This window comes from Balaenoptera physalus (genome assembly GCF_965194825.1).
Source record: "Balaenoptera physalus genome assembly, chromosome: X".
NCBI classification, from domain to species: Eukaryota; Metazoa; Chordata; class Mammalia; order Artiodactyla; family Balaenopteridae; genus Balaenoptera; species Balaenoptera physalus.
In genome coordinates, this window is record NC_138903.1 from 97,236,597 (window position 1) to 97,252,959 (window position 16,363).

Below are 16,363 nucleotides of genomic sequence, written 5' to 3' on the forward strand. Positions count from 1 at the left end.
CTTAGTTGTGGCAGGTGGGCTCCTTAGTTGTGGCATGCGAGCTCTCAGTTGCAGCATGCATGTGGGATCTAGTTCACATGATCCCAGGGATTGAACTCGGGCCCCCTGCATTGGGAGCGTGGAGTCTTATCCACTGCGCCACCAGGGAAGTCCCTGTTTGCTTGTTTTTTGAACTGTAATTGACCTACAACACTATGTTACACAACATAGTGATTTGGTATTTCCATGCATTTGAAAATAATCACCAAGGTAAGTCAAGTTACAATATACCACCATACAAAGATATTACATAGTTATTGACTGTATTCCCCACACTGTACATTTCATACCTGTGACTCATTTTATTTTGCAGCTGGAAGTTGGTACCTCTTAATCTCCCTCACCTATGGAGAGGAATGGAATATATGCGTCTTTCTTTTAAGGACACAACTCAGAAATTGCAAATATCCATTCTACTTGAGTCCGATTGGCTAAGAACCCAGTAACTCGGCCACATCTACCTGCCTGGGATGTTGGAAAATGAAACCTTTACCTGGCCTAGCATATGCAGTTAAATCTCCTATTACAGACTTCCCTGGTGGCGCAGTGGTTAAGAATCCGCCTGCCAATGCAGGAGACACGGGTTCGAGCCCTGGTCCCGGAAGATCCCACATGCCGTGGAGCAACTAAGCCCCTGTGCCACGACTACTGAGCCTGTGCTGTAGAGCCTGTGAGCCACAACTACTGAAGCCTGCACGCCTAGAGCCCGTGCTCTGCAACAAGAGAAACCACCGCAATGAGAAGTCAACGCACCGCAATGAAGAGTAGCCCCCGCTGGCCTCAACTAGAGAAAGCCCGCGCCCAACAACGAAGACCCAATGCAGCCATAAATAAATAAATAAATAAATAAATAAATAAATAAATAAATTTATAAAGCTCCTATTTCTATTGAAAAACATGAGGATAAATATTGTGGGGAGTCAGCAAGCAGTCTGTGGCAGAGCACTATATTATGAATGAATAACCTTTCTTATCTCTTTTCCCCCAAAGACTCCTTGGTTCACTGGCTTGTTTCCCATGGCTGAAACCAAGCAAGAAGTTTCTTTCTGTTTTATTTTTATTTTATTTTATTTTTACTGAAATATGATTGATTGACAATGCTGTGTTAGTTTCAGGTGTATAGCACAGTGATTCATTTACACACACACACACACACACACACACATATTTTCTTTTTCAGATTATTTTCCCTTATAGACTATTACAAAATATTGAGTATGGATCCCTGTGCTATAAAGTAGGTCCTTGTTGTTTATCTATATTATATATAGTACTGTGTATATGTTAATCCCAACCTTCTAACTTATCCCTCCCTCCTTTTCCCCTTTGGTAACCATAAGTTTGTTTTCTATGTCTGTGGGTCTGTTTCTGTTTTGTAAATAAGTTTATTTGTATCATTTTTTAAAGATTCCACATATAAACGATATCATATGATATTTGTCTTTCTCTTTCTGACTTACTTCACTTAGTATGATAATCTCTAGGTCCATCCATGTTGCTGCAAATGGCATTATTTCATTCTTTTTTATGGCAGAGTGATATTCCATTTATATATATACACATCTTCCTTATCCATTCCTCTGTTGATGGACATTTAGGTTGTGTCCATTTCTTAGCTATTGTAAATAGTGCTGCAATGAACATTGGAGTGCATGTATCTTTTCGAATTAGAGTTTTCTCTGGGAATATCCCCAGGAGTGGGATTGCAGGATCATATGGTAACTCTATTTTTTTTTTTTTCACACGCTGCATAGCTTGGCTTGAGGGATCTTAGTTCCCTGACCAGGGATCGAATCAGTGCCCCTTGCAGTGGAAACGTGGAGTCTTAACCACTGGACTGCCAGGGAAGTCCCATGGTAACTCTATTTTTAGTTTTTTAAGGAAACTCCATACTGTTCTCCATAGTGGCTGTAACAATTTACATTCCCACCAACAGTGCAAGAGGTTTCCCTTTTCTCCACGTCCTCTCCAGCATTTGGTATTTGTAGACTTTTTCATGACAGCCATTCTGACAGGCGTGAGGTGATACCTCATTGTAGTTTTGATTAAGCAAGAAGGTTCTTGATGAAAGGGGTAGGGCAAAGTCCTGTGGTCTGCTATGAAATGGGCCTTAGGCTAGCCTCAAGTAGACTTTGACTCCTGGAGGGACAGAATATCTGTTCTCCAAGCTGCTATCATCTGTAAAATCTGATCGAGCTGCTGGAGGGGGCCACCAACAACTTTGAATGAATTTCATCCTCCAGTTGAATTCAAACCATAGGCATTCTTTCCAGGGTATTGGTAAGAACTGGTTGCCATGTTCCTTTTTGGTCCATTTATTTGTATCAGCATACGCATTATTTATCGGTACTGGGTATTATAAAGAGCATGGGTTTTGGTATCAGATCAGTGTGGCTTTGAGGAAATTGTAACCACTTTGTGCTTTAGTTTCTTCATTTATTAAACTGCAGTAAAATCATCTAATTCAAGGGATGGTTGTGAGGTTTATGCGAGTCAGGAACTATGAAATTACCCAGAATATTCTGCATATTAGGCACTGAATACACATTCTATTTATTAACACCAACAATAACATGAATGATTCATTTATTAAGTGCCTATTGTGTATGTGCCAGGCACTGTGCTAGCTTCTACATAAACAGCTGTTCACGTGTACATGTTTTAGTATCTGAGAACCACGGAAAACTTCTTTACAAATAGATGCTTAATTCTGGCTTTGTGAATGAATGTGGGCTACTTTTCTCACTTAATAGAAACTTGCTGAGTGTCTGGCAAAAGGCTTAGAGGGAGGGAGGGTGCCAGCAGAAAGTGAATCAATGGCCCTAATTTGGTGATGGTTTCCGTTTCCTTCTTTCTTCATTAAAACTCAATTTAATGAGTTTTCTCCATTTTTTTCATACTTTACCTGCCAACTCTGTCTGAGAACATCTGGTATCTCAGAACTGTAGATCTTGAAAGTCCTTAACATTCTCCCGCTCTGAATCATGCTACCTTTGAGACTAGTAGTAGTTTAAATGCCAGCCAGCCACTTACTGGCTATGTGACCTTGAATAAGTCACTTTCATCTTCTAAACTTCACTTTCTTCTTTTATGAAATGAGTATATTAACAAAACCCACTTCATAGGTTTGTTGTGAGAATTGAATGAGACAATGCATGCAAATTGTTTAACATGGTATCTGACACATAGTTATCAATACATGTTAACTATTTTCATTAATTCATTCATTCAATGGGTGTTTATTAAGTGCTAGAAATGAGCTTGGCACTGTGCTTTCCAAAATCTTCCAATTTCACTGGGAAACCAAGACAATATATAACCTGTGAGAACCCTCATATACTGTTGGTGGGAATTTAGGTTGGAAAACAGTATGGAGATTCCTCAAAAAATTAAAAATATAACTACCATACAATCCAGCAATTCCACTTCTGGTTATTCACCTGAAGAAAACAAAAACACTAATTCAAAAGGATATATGCATTCCTATGTTCATTGCAGCATTATTTACAGTAGCCAAATAAGGAAGCAACCTAAATGCCCATCAACAGATGGATAAAGAGAGGTGGTGTGTGTGTATATATATACATATATATATATATACATATATATATATATATGTATATATATATATATGTATATATATAATGGAATACTGCGCAGCCATAAAAACATGAAATTTTGCCATTTGGGACAACATGGATGGACCTTGAGGGTATTATGCTAAGTGAAATAAGTCAGACGGAGAAAGACAAATACCATATGATTTTACTCATATGTGGGATATATTAAAAAATAATAATAATAAATGAGCAAACCAAACTAAACAAAAGCAAACACATAGATACAGAGACCAGTGTAATGGTAACCAGTGGGGAAGGGGGTGGGGGGAGGGCAAAATGGGTAAAGAAGGTCAACTGTATGGTGATGGATGGAAACTCAACTTTTGGTGGAAAGCATGGATATAGTGTATATAGAAGTAGAAATATAATGTTGTACAGATGAAATGTATACAATGTTATAAACCAACATTACCTCAATTTAAGAAAAAGATATAACCTATGAAATGTTAAATAAGAAGCTAAATGTGATCCATGACAAACAAAACAAGACAAGATCAGAGGGGACTTCTCTGGTGGTCCAATGCAGGGGACACGGGTGCAATCCCTGGTCCGGAAACTAAGATCCCACATGCTGTGGGACAACTAAGCCCATGTACCACAACTACTGCGCTCGTGTGCCTCAGCGAGAGAGCCCGTGTGCCGCAGACTGCAGAGCCCAAGTGCCCTGGAGCCCATGTGCCACAACTAGAGAGAGAAAACCTGCATGCCACAACTAAAGAGAAGCCCACCTGCAAAGAAGATCCCGCATGCCGAAACTAAGACCCGACACAGCCAAAAAATAAAGAAAAAAATAAATTAAAAAAAAAAAAAAAGACAAGGTCAGAGGAGGAAGAGGTGATTGTGGCCCAGAGCAGTGTTTTTTAAACTTTCCTGGCTTGAGTTTAATTTCCATCAAACCTTAGAGCCTTTTTATCAGGTCACAATTTGAAAACCAGTGAATGAGAGTCAATAAGACGTGGTTATATAGAGGGGAAGGGACAGGTAGTAATGGAAGAACAGCAGGCTGGGACAGGTCGTGAAGGCCTTGATATGCTTAGACAGAGAATTTGGTCTTGACTGCTTTGGGGAAGGTCCAAATCCAGGGTCCCATAGCCATCTTTCCCGCTACCTAACAATGGCAAACAGCCACTACCACTCTGTCCACTCTCTATAAACCCAAACTTGTCTCTATTGACAAGAAAAAGGAAAAACAAAACTCAATGCCCACCCACCCAAGCTAGCCCTGTGGGAAGTGTCTTTGAAGATGAGATTGCAGTCCGGACATCTGGAGCAAACTAGCAGGCTCTATTTATTGTATAAAAATTGCTGAACATACTTTTCTTTTCCTTAACCCTAAGTAAAGCTACCCTAGGGTTTCATGTCAGTGGTTTTGAATTTTATTAAACAAAATAGGTATTTAGTTCCTGCTTGATTGAAGTTTGGTGGGCTTTCCAGAATTTTTTTCTCCATAACTCTCCCCTTTCTTCTCTGTTTTATCAGGGTTCTTGATTGTAAGTAGAAGAAACCAACTACAGGTAACCTAATCAAACAAAAAAGCCAAAAAAAAATTTATTGAAAGGATGTTGGTGTGGCAGGGGGAGCTCCCCAAATCAAGAGGAGGTTAGAGGGCCAGGCTTGGAAGATGATATGAATCTTCTTCAATCTTCCAAGATGATAAGGGTTCCAGGAGCCACCAAGAAACACGCAACGTTCTTCCAGCAGGAACAGTATGGCTGGGACACTGTGGGTGAGGCTAAGCATTGTCAAAACTACAGTGACGAGATACTAATCATCCCTGTCTTTTGGTCAGTTGCTCCAGATTCTTCATCCTAGGAATGGGGGGAGAGGGGGAGAAGATCTCTATTCTTCAACTTCTCTAGTTGAGGCAGGATACTTTGTACCAATATCTCCATCTTAGGAGATCTCCCTTCAAATAGGAAGAGAATGAATGGTGGTCAGCCAACAAGTAAGCTAACAAGCAAAGCAATGGTCTATAGCTTCTCCCACACAATGTTTTTCAAACTGCAGTTGGTAACACATTATTGAGTTGTGAGATTAATTTCGTGGATGTTGAATTACATTGACTGATTTTCAAATATTAGACAAGTCTTACATTTCTGAGATAAAGTCTAGCTGGTCATAATGTATTATCGTTTTTTCATATTATTGGACCCAAATTGCTAAAATTTGGTTTGGAATCTTTGCATCTAGGTTCATGAGGGATATTGTTCTGTAGCTTTCTTTCCTTGTACCAACTTTAGTAATGCTGTTCTCATAAAGTAAGTTTAGAAGGTTTCCCTCCTTTTCAATATTCTGGAAGGGTTTGCGTAGAATGTATGTTATTTCTTCTTTAAATGTTTGGTAGAATTCGCCAGCAAAGCAATCTGGGCTTAGAATTTCCTTGTGGGAAGGGTTTTAACCACAAACTCAATTTCTTTAATAGGTATAGTGCTATTCATGTTATCTATTTCTTCTTGAGTGAGTTTTCACAGAATGTGTGTTTCATCTAAGGTGTTGACTTTTTAGGAATAAAGTTGTTCATAACATTCCCTTACTTTCCTTTTAATATCTATATTGATGTCAACTCTTTCATTAATTAGTAATTTGTCTCAATTGGTAATTAATTGGTAATTTGGTGTTAGATACAACTTTTGCCTGTGGATATCCAGTTTTCCTACCAGCATTTATTGAAAAGACTGTCCTTTCCCCATTGATTGATCTTGGCAATAATCTTTTGACCATGTATGCGAGGATTTTTTGGGGGGATCTCTCTATTCTATTCAATTAATCTCTATGTCTGTCTTATGGCAGTACCACACTGCTTTTGTTTTTGGTTTTTTGCCTTATGATTATGGACTAGAAATTGTTATGAACTTGGGTAAATATTTTGGAATAATTGCTGAAAAGTCTTTTAGTATCCTAACATTTTATATTTTTAGTACCACACTGTTTTGATTACTATAGCTTTGTAGTAAATTTTGAAATCAGGAACTGTGAGTCCTCTAACTTTGTTCCACTTTTTCAACATTGTTTTAGCTATTTGGGTCCCTTGAGATTCCATATGAATTTTAGGACTTTTAAAAAAAATCTCTAGATCCTCTCTGGGTAGTATTGACATCTTAAGAATATTAAGCCTTCCAATCATGTTGGGAAAATTGTATAACACCATGTAAAGCAATGAAACTGGACCCACATTTTACACCATTCACAAAAATTAACTCAGGATGGATTAAAAACATAAATGTAAGACCTGAAACTGTAAAATAGCTAGAGAAAAAACATAGTGGAGACTTCCCCAGTGGTCCAGTGGTTAAGACTCCACGCTTCCAATGCAGGGGGCACTGGTTCAATCGCTGGTCAGGGAAATGAGATCCCATATGCAGTGCAGCCATGCGGTGTGGCCAAAACAACAACAACAAAAAAGCCATAGAGGAAAAGCTCCTTGACATTGGTTTGGCACTGATTTTTTTGGATATGACACCAAAAACATAGGCAAAAAAAGCAAAAATAAACAAGCGGCACCACATCAAAATAAAAATCTTCTGTGCAGCAAAAGAAACCATCAACAAAATGAAAAGGTACCTTACCAAATGGGAGAAAATATTTGCAAACCATATATCTGATAAGGGGTTAATATCTAAAATATATAAAGAACTCATACAACTCAATAGCAAAAAAACAAATAATCTGTTTAAAAATAGGCAAAGGGGGGCTTCCCTGGTGGCACAGTGGTTAAGAATCCGCCTGCCAATGCAGGGGACACAGGTCCAAGCCATCGTCCGGGAAGATCCCACATGCTGCAGAGCAGCTAAGCCCATGTGCCACAACTACTGACCCTGTGCTCTAGAGCTTGTGAGCCACAACTACTGAAGCCTGACCGCCTACAGCCCGTGCTCCGCAACGAAGAGTAGCCCCCGCTCACCGTAACTAGAGAAAGCCCACGCACATTAACGAAGACACAAAGCAGCCAAAAAAAAAAAAAAAATAGGCAAAGGATCTGAACAGGCTATTTTTCCAAAGAAGATATACAAATGGGCAACAGGTACACAAAAATGTGCTCAACATTACTAATCATCAGAGAAATGCAAATCAAAACCACAATGAGATATCACCCCACACCTGTTAGAATGGTTATCATAAAAAAGATAAGAGATAACAAATATTGGTAAGGATGTGGAGAAAAGGGAACACTTTTACCCTGCTGGTGGGAATATAAATTGGTGCAGCCATTATGGAAAATAGTATGAAAGTTCCTCAAAAATTTAAAAATAGAACTACCAGATGATCCAGCAATCCCATTTCTGGGTATATATCCATAGGAAATAAAATTAATGTCTTGAAGAGATATCTGAACCCCATGTTCAATGCAGCATTATTCACAATAACCAAGATATGTAAACAACCTAAGTGTCCATCATCAGAGGAATGGATAAAGGTGTTATATATATCATAGATATATGAATATTATTCAGCCATAAAAGAAGGAAAAAGGAAATTCTGCCATTTGGGGCAACATGGATGAACCCAGAGAGCATTAGGCATGCTACATTAAATGAGTCACACAAAGGAAGAAAGACATACTATATGATCTCACTTATATGTGAAATCTAAAAAAAGAAAAGAAAAGAAAGTCAAACTCAGAAACAGAGAGTAAAATGGTGTTTGCCAGAGGTGGGAGATGGGGGAAATGGGGAGGTGTTGGTCAAAGGATACAAACTTTCAGTTATAAGATGAGTAAGTTTTGAGGATCTAATATTCAGCATAGTGACTATAGTTAATAATAATGTATGGTATACTTGATACTTGCTAAGGGAGTGGCTCTTAAAGCATTCTCACCAAATGGAAAAAAAAAGTAACTATGTGAGGTGATGAATTTGTTAATTAACTTGAGTTTGATAATCATTTCACAATGTGTACTTGTATCAAATCATCACGTTGTACACTTTAAATATATACAAATTTATTTGTCAATTATACCTCAATCAAGCTGGAAAGGGGGAAGAAAAGAGTTGACACCTGGAGATTGGATCTGTTAAATCTCAGTGCCAACGCTTGATAGAACCTTAGTAAATATTCCTGGAATGAAGGAAGGGATCCCCAGTGGTAGCTTGAGGACTCCAACATGTATTTGGTGACTGGATGGGGTTTCTTTCAAATGTGACCAGAAGGAATTTCTGAAAAGTTGCCAGCTATTCAAATGATCTGTAAGGTATCTCTCACTTTGAGAATTCCATGATTCCACATTTCAAGTGATGGAAATTGGACTTCTTATTTACACAATGCTGAGATTCTTCTTACCTAATGTGCTTTGACTTCCATGACTTCATGAAAGAGAGAACTTCATGAAAAGAGAATTGCTGCCTTGCAGGGAACAGGCAGAAAGTTTTCAATATTTCTTAGGGGAAATCTGCAAATGAGAGAGGAAAATGAAAAAAAAAGACATTTCAGATACAGAAAAAAGAAGACATCCAAAAATGTTCAGTGAAGAGTTAATACGGTAGTTAACTATTCCCAAATTTAGGAAGCCCATTTTTTTCAAATAAATATCTGAAGAAAAAGAATATATTGTCTTCCAATCCATGAACACAGGATATGTTTCTGTTTATGTTTTCTTCAATTTCTTTCAGCAATGTTTTAATTTTTGTTTTGTTTCTGTTTTTTAAATTGAGGTATAATTGACATATGACATTATATTAGTTTCAGATGTAATGAATTCAGTATTTGTATACTGTACTTTGTATATTTATATACATAATGTATACATATATACACATTTGTATACATAATGACAATATTTATGTAATGTATATTGTAAATTGTATATTTGTATACATAATGACTCAATATTTGTATACACTGTGAAATGATTACCACAATAAATCTAGTTACCAACTCTTGCCATACATAGTTACAAAATTCTTTTTTCTTGTGATGAGAAGCAATGTTTTGTTCTGAAAGATATTTTCACTTGGTGTGGAACCTAAGTTGACAATTTTTTTCAGTACATTAAAGATGTTCCTCTACTGTCTTCTCACTTGCAATGTTTCTCATGAAAAACCCGTTGTCTTCCTTATTTTTTGTTTTTCCATATACAACATGTCTTTTTTTCCCTCTGGTTGTATTTAAGATTTTCTCTTTATCACTGGTTTTGAGCAATTTGATTATGATGTACCTTGGTGTAGTTATCTTTGTCTTTCTTGTGATTGAGGTTAGTAGAATTTTTGTATCTGTAGGCTTATAGTTTTAATCAAATTTGGAAAATTTGGGGCCATTATTTCTTCAAATGTTTTTTCTTTTCCCACGTCTATTCTCCTTCACCTATCCAATTACATGTGTATTAGGCCACCTGAAGTAGTCCCACAGCTTATTGATGCACTGTCATTTTTTAAAAATTCCTTACTCTCTTTGTGTTTAATTTTGAATAGTTTCTCTTGCTGTGATAGTCAGCTTCTAAAATGGCTCCCAATGATCCCCACTTCCTGCTTTTATGTTTTGGTGTAATCACTTCCCCTTGAGTGTGGGCTAGAACTAATGGTTTGCATTTAATGAATAGAATAAGGCAAAAGTGGTGGGATGTCTTTCCTAAGATTAGATCATAAAAGACTGACTTCTGTCTTGCTCTCACTCTCTCTTTCTGGCCCTTCTTGCCAGACATACAATTATTATGTCTTCAAGTTTGCAAATTTTTTTCTTCTGCAATGTCCGTTCTGCTATTAATTCCATTCAGTGTATTTTTCTAGTTTCTCATATATTTCCTTATATGAGTACAGACTCATTATTTCCCTTATAAATCAATGTGTTACAATCAGTTACTTTCATCGTTTATTCTAATGCACAAAATGTCCCACTTTGGCCAATGGGAGCCCCTTCCAGCTGGCTTATATTTCTTTTGACATGCCTCTATTATTTTTTTTTTTTAGTACTTCATTGCCTTTTTTTTTATATAAATTCCTTTCTTATTTTTTGGATGCATTGGGTCTTCATTGCTGTACGTGGGCTTTCTCTAGTTGCGGCAAGCGGGGGCTACTCCTCATTGCGGTGCGCAGGCTTCTCATTGCGATGGCTTCCCTTGTTGCGGAGCACGGGCTCTAGGTGCACGGGCTTCAGTAGTTGTGGCTCGCGGGCTTCAGTAGTCGTTGCTCACAGGATCTAGAGCGCAGGTTCAGTAGTTGTGGCGCACGGGCTTAGTTGCTCCGCGGCATGTGGGATCTTCCCGGACCAGGGCTCGAACCTGTGCCCCCTGCATTGGCAGGCAGATTCTTAACCACTGAGCCACCAGGGAAGTCCCTACTTCGTTGCTTTTCAAAAGCACAATAAGATTTTTCAGACTTATCTTGTTCTTTTCTTGCTACAACTTTGGAATCAGCCATTTCTTGAAGGAACCCCAGCTCTTTTACTGGACAATGGTATTTAGAAGCCAAGATCTGTATGTGCATGGGTACACACACACACACACACACACACACACACACACACACTTATTTCTATACCTAGCCATGTATATATTTACACTCTGTGTGGTAGGCTGAATATTGACCCCAGATATTCTGAATATGTTCCCTTACATTGTAAAAGGAAATTTGCTGATGTCATTAAGTTAAGGATCTTGAGATAAGAATATTTCTTGGATTATTTGGGTAGACCCAATGTAAGCACAAGTGTTTTTACAAGAGGGTGACAGAGGGAGATTTGACTACAGCAAAAGGAGATGTGATGATGGAACCAGAGGTCAGGGTGATGCACTTTGAAGATGGAAGAATGAGACCAAGGATCAAGGAATGTAGGCAGACTCTAGAAGCTGAAAAAAGCAAGGAAACAGATTTTTCCCCTGAAGTCTCCCAAAGGAATGCAGCCCTGCTGACACCTTGATTTTAGACTTTTGACCCCCAAAGCTATAAGAGAATAAATCTACGTTGTTTTAAAGCCATTAAGTTTGTGGTAATTTGTTACAGCAGGAAATTAATACACTACAAGTTCATATCAATATGTCCACGTCAAATCCAGTGCCACAAGATTCATTCTAGTCTTATCCTTTTCCTTGTTTTTAACTCCCTTCTCTGACTGTGAGAAACCTCACTCCCTTCATCTTTAATCTTCCTGTACATAACCAAACACACTCTCTGCTATCACCATTTCTTTCTGCAAAGATTCCCTTCTCATCCCACACATAACAATGTGGATGAATCTCACGTACATTATGTTGAACAAAAGAAATCAGATACCAAAGAATATAAATGGCTTGATTCCATTTAAATGGAGCTCAAGAACAGGACATAATGGTGATACAAGTCAGAATAATGTTACTTCTGGGGTCGGGGTGTAGGCTGGGAAGTGGCCTGAGGAATTATGGAAGTGTTCCATGTCTCAATCCAGGCAGTGATTACACAAGTACATACATACTTAAAAATGCATCAAGCTGTTCACTCATGATTAGGACATTTTTTTAAAAGCCAACCACCATGTTTCTTTTCAGAAGCATGTTCTGTTTATAGAAGGTGGATGTATTTTATTCCAGAGTCTTCCTGAAGATTTTGCAACATTCAAAACTCTAATCAATCAAGAATATTCTGAGAAAGTCTAATAGCAATCTCAGTTTACCAATTAGAGTCACAAATCATGTGGCAACGGTTAAGTACACTTTGAAATTCCCTCTGCCCACTATCTTTAAAATTATGTCATCCTTAACAATTTTTATTTGGAGATTATATTACATAAAATTTTGCCCACAAGGTGAGACTTTATTAATGCTTTTATATTTTGCCACCTCAAATGTATATAATTCAATGTTGAAAATGAGCAAAGAATTTTTTTTAACATCTTTATTGGAGTATAATTGCTTTACAGTGATGTGTTAGTTTCTGCTTTATAACAAAGTGAATCAGCTATATGTATACATATATCCCCATATCTCCTCCCTCTTGCATCTCCCTCCCACCCTCCCTATCCCACCCCTCAAGGCGGTCACAAAGCACCGAGCTGATCTCCCTGTGCTCTGCGGCTGCTTCCCACTAGCTATCTATTTTACATTTGGTAGTGTATATATTTCCATGTCACTCTCTCACTTCGTCCCAGCTTACCCTTCCCCCTCCCCGTGTCTTCAAGTCCTTTCTCCACGTCTGGTCTTTATTCCTGTCCTGCCCCTAGGTTCTTCAGAACCTTTTTTTTTTTTTTTTTTAGATTTCATATATATGTGTTAGCATACAGTATTTGTTTTTCTCTTTCTGCCTTACTTCACTCTGTACGACAGACTCTAGGTCCATCCACCTCACTACAGATAACTCAATTTTGTTTCTTTTTATGGCTGAGTAATATTCCATTGTATATATGTGCCACATCTTCTTTATCCATTCATCTGTCGATGGACACTTAGGTTGCTTCCATGTCCTGGCTATTGTAAATAGAGCTGCAATGAACACTGTGGTACATGACTCTTTTTGAATTATGGTTTTCTCAGGGTATATGCCCAGTAGTGGGATTGCTGGGTCATATGGTAGTTCTATTTTTAGCTTTTTAAGGAACCTCCATACTGTTCTCCATAGTGGCTGTATCCATTTACACTGCCACCAACAGTGCAAGAGGGTTCCCTTTTCTCCACACCCTCTCCAGCATTTATTGTTTGTAGATTTTTTGATGATGGCCATTCTGGCTGGTATGAGGTGATACCTCATTGTAGCTTTGATTTGCATTTCTCTAATGATTAGTGATGTTGAGCATCCTTTCATGTGTTTGTTGGCAATCTGTATCTCCTCTTTGGAGAAATGTCTATTTAGGTCTTCTGCCCATTTTTGGATTGGGTTGTTTGTTTGTTTGATATTGAGCTGTTTGTAAATTTTGGAGATTAATCCTTTGTCAGTTGCTTCGTTTGCAAATGTTTTCTCCCATTCTGAGGGTTGTCCCTTCGTCTTGTTTATGGTTTCCTTTGAGCAAAGAATTTGAATAAACATTTCTCCAAAGAAGATATACCAGTGGTAAATAAGCACCAAAAAAAGGCGCTCAACATCACTAATCATTAGGGAAATACAAATCAAAACCATAATGAGATACCCCTTCACATTTACTAAGATGGCTATAATTAAAAAGACGGATAGTAACAAGTTTTGATGAGGATGTAGAGAAATTGGAATCTTCATACATTGCTGGTGGGTATGTGCAGCCACTTGTAAAACAACTCAGCAGTTCCTCAAAAAGCTAAATATAGAGTTACCATATGACCCAACGAGTCCACTCCTAGGTATATACCAAGAGAACTGAAAATATATGTCTACACAAAAACTTGTACATGAATGTTCATAGCGGTAGTATTCAAAATTGCCAAAAATTAGAAATAAACCAGATTTCCATCAATTTATGAATGGGCAAACAAAATGTGATATATCCATACAATGGAATATTATTTGGCCATAAAATGGAATGAAATACTGATTCACACTACAACATGGGTGAACCTTGAAAAACATTATGTTAAGTGAAAGAAGCCAGACATAATATATCACATATTGCGTGGTTCCATTCATATGAAATATCCAGAATAGCCAAATCCATAGACACACCTCTGTATTTTTTTTGTCAAGAAAAATATGCATGTTTGAGATTTCCCATCAGCATTACTGATATACTTCATACTTTTCAACTGTGACATGGCAATCCATTATACAGCTCTATGGTAATTTATTTAATCAATTCTCTATTAATAAAAACATAGTTTCTCTCTGTGTGTGAGTGTATATTTTTGTGTACCTCTACAAATGTGAAGAGATTATTGAGCAATCTGAACACAAGGGGACCAACATGAACTGTTTCCTTCTACATTTAATGTTTTTGATTAGCTCAAATCTCCTTCCCTTCCCTTAAATGATATCACGTGGGCATCATCACTGGTTTTCTAGCCAAGTTTATGTCACATCATGTTCAATCCAGCCTTGTCCTACTTGCAATCTTCAATCCCATTTCGGATTCAGAGCATGTTTTCCCGTGCCCCTCAGCTCAGGCATGTCCGGTGGCCAGCGGGTCTTGAACTCTGTCTGTCCTTCAGTCCTTCTCCCCTAATGCCTCTGATTTCTCCAGAATAGGGGCAGTGTGATGTGGTGATTAGAGGAAAGGGATATGGTGATATAGTGTTAATGGGGCAGATTTGGCCTCTTCTGTCCTCTGTCTGATAGCCATCCAAGTGCCTCTCATGGGCTCTTACACGTGTCACCCCTCACAAGTGTAATAGTCTCCAGCTGGCTTCGCTCAGTTCCTACTTTTGCCTCCTGACCCTAATGGGTTTTTTTCCTAATTATTATTATTGTTATTGTTGTTGTTCATAGAATAGGAAATAGTAGAGTGAATGAATGTAGAATGTCGAAGTATTATTTCACACAAATCTTGTGTCAGTGTGCGTGTATGGATGGATTACAGTGTAAAAAGTATGTGTGATCTAAGAAGTTGGGAAGCCATTCCTCTGAAAAGTTAATGTTGTGTGGTGGGAAGAGTAGAGCACTCAGGAGACCCAGTTTCTGTTCTGAGCCCTGCTCTGAGCTTGCTGGTGACCTGGAGCACCTGCCTGCTTCTCTCCGGACCTCATGCTCCTTTCCTAGCCAACGAGGGCATTGGACTCTCACGTTCCTTCCAGCTCTTCCTTGTTGCGACGACAGTAACAACTAACCCCTAGCAAACACAGTGTGCCAGGCACTGATCTAAATACTTTCTGTGAGAACTTCCCTGGTGGTCCAGTGGTTAAGAATCCGCCTTCCAATACAGTGGATGCAGGTTCAATCCCTGGTCAGGGAACTAAGATTCCACATTCCGTGGAGCAACTAAGCCCGTGCACCACAACTACTGAGCCCACACGCCACAACTAGAGAGAAGCCCCTGTGCCCAGCGGAAGATCCCTCGTGCCACAACTAAGACCCAACACAGCCATAAATAAATAAATAAATAGATAAATAAATAAATAAATATTAAAGAAAAACCTTTTTGTGCATCAAGTAATTGAATTCTCACCATAGTTCTGTGATGTATGTGATTTTATTATCATCCCTATTTACAAATGAGGAAACTGAGACCCAAAGAAGTAAAGTGGCAGAGCGGGAATTTGGACCCAAGCTTGTTTGGCTCTAGAAGCCACATTCATAATCAGTACTGCTCCCAGTATCCATCTCTGAGTCAGTGGGGCTACACGGCCTTTCCGGCTCCTTTTGAAGGAGAGATGGCAGACTTCCCTGACCACTAACTCAGTGAGTTTCCAGGAAATTGGGGCTTAGTCACCCTTCTTTGCCGAGTTCACTTGGAGCACATAGCCTGGTGTGACATTCGCAGTGTTAGGTTCTGGCTTCCTCGGGTCCCTCCTACATTTCCTCTTATCTCATCAAGGGCATAGTTTTATGAACACCAGATTCCCTTTGTCCTCTTTTGTCAGTCTCTCCCATCAGTTCTCTCTCAAGAGAGCTCTCTGCTATCTCTTCCTTCCCAATATTAGTTTAATATTCTTCACATCCAAGGGCTTTCTATCCTGACAGATAAGAGAGAAATCAGTGTTGGGGTGTTTTTTCATTATCTCTGGCCAATAATCAATATTAAATTTCCCCCTTTGGGCCATGCCATTCAAAACAAAGTCCAACACACATTCCATCTCTTGGTGAGTTCTAAGAATTACTAATAGGAACAGTGTGGAATCTGCTTGGTTTCCCGTCCCCAAAGCCCTCCTCTTTCCATAGTTCCCCCTGGAGCCACTTGAACCACAA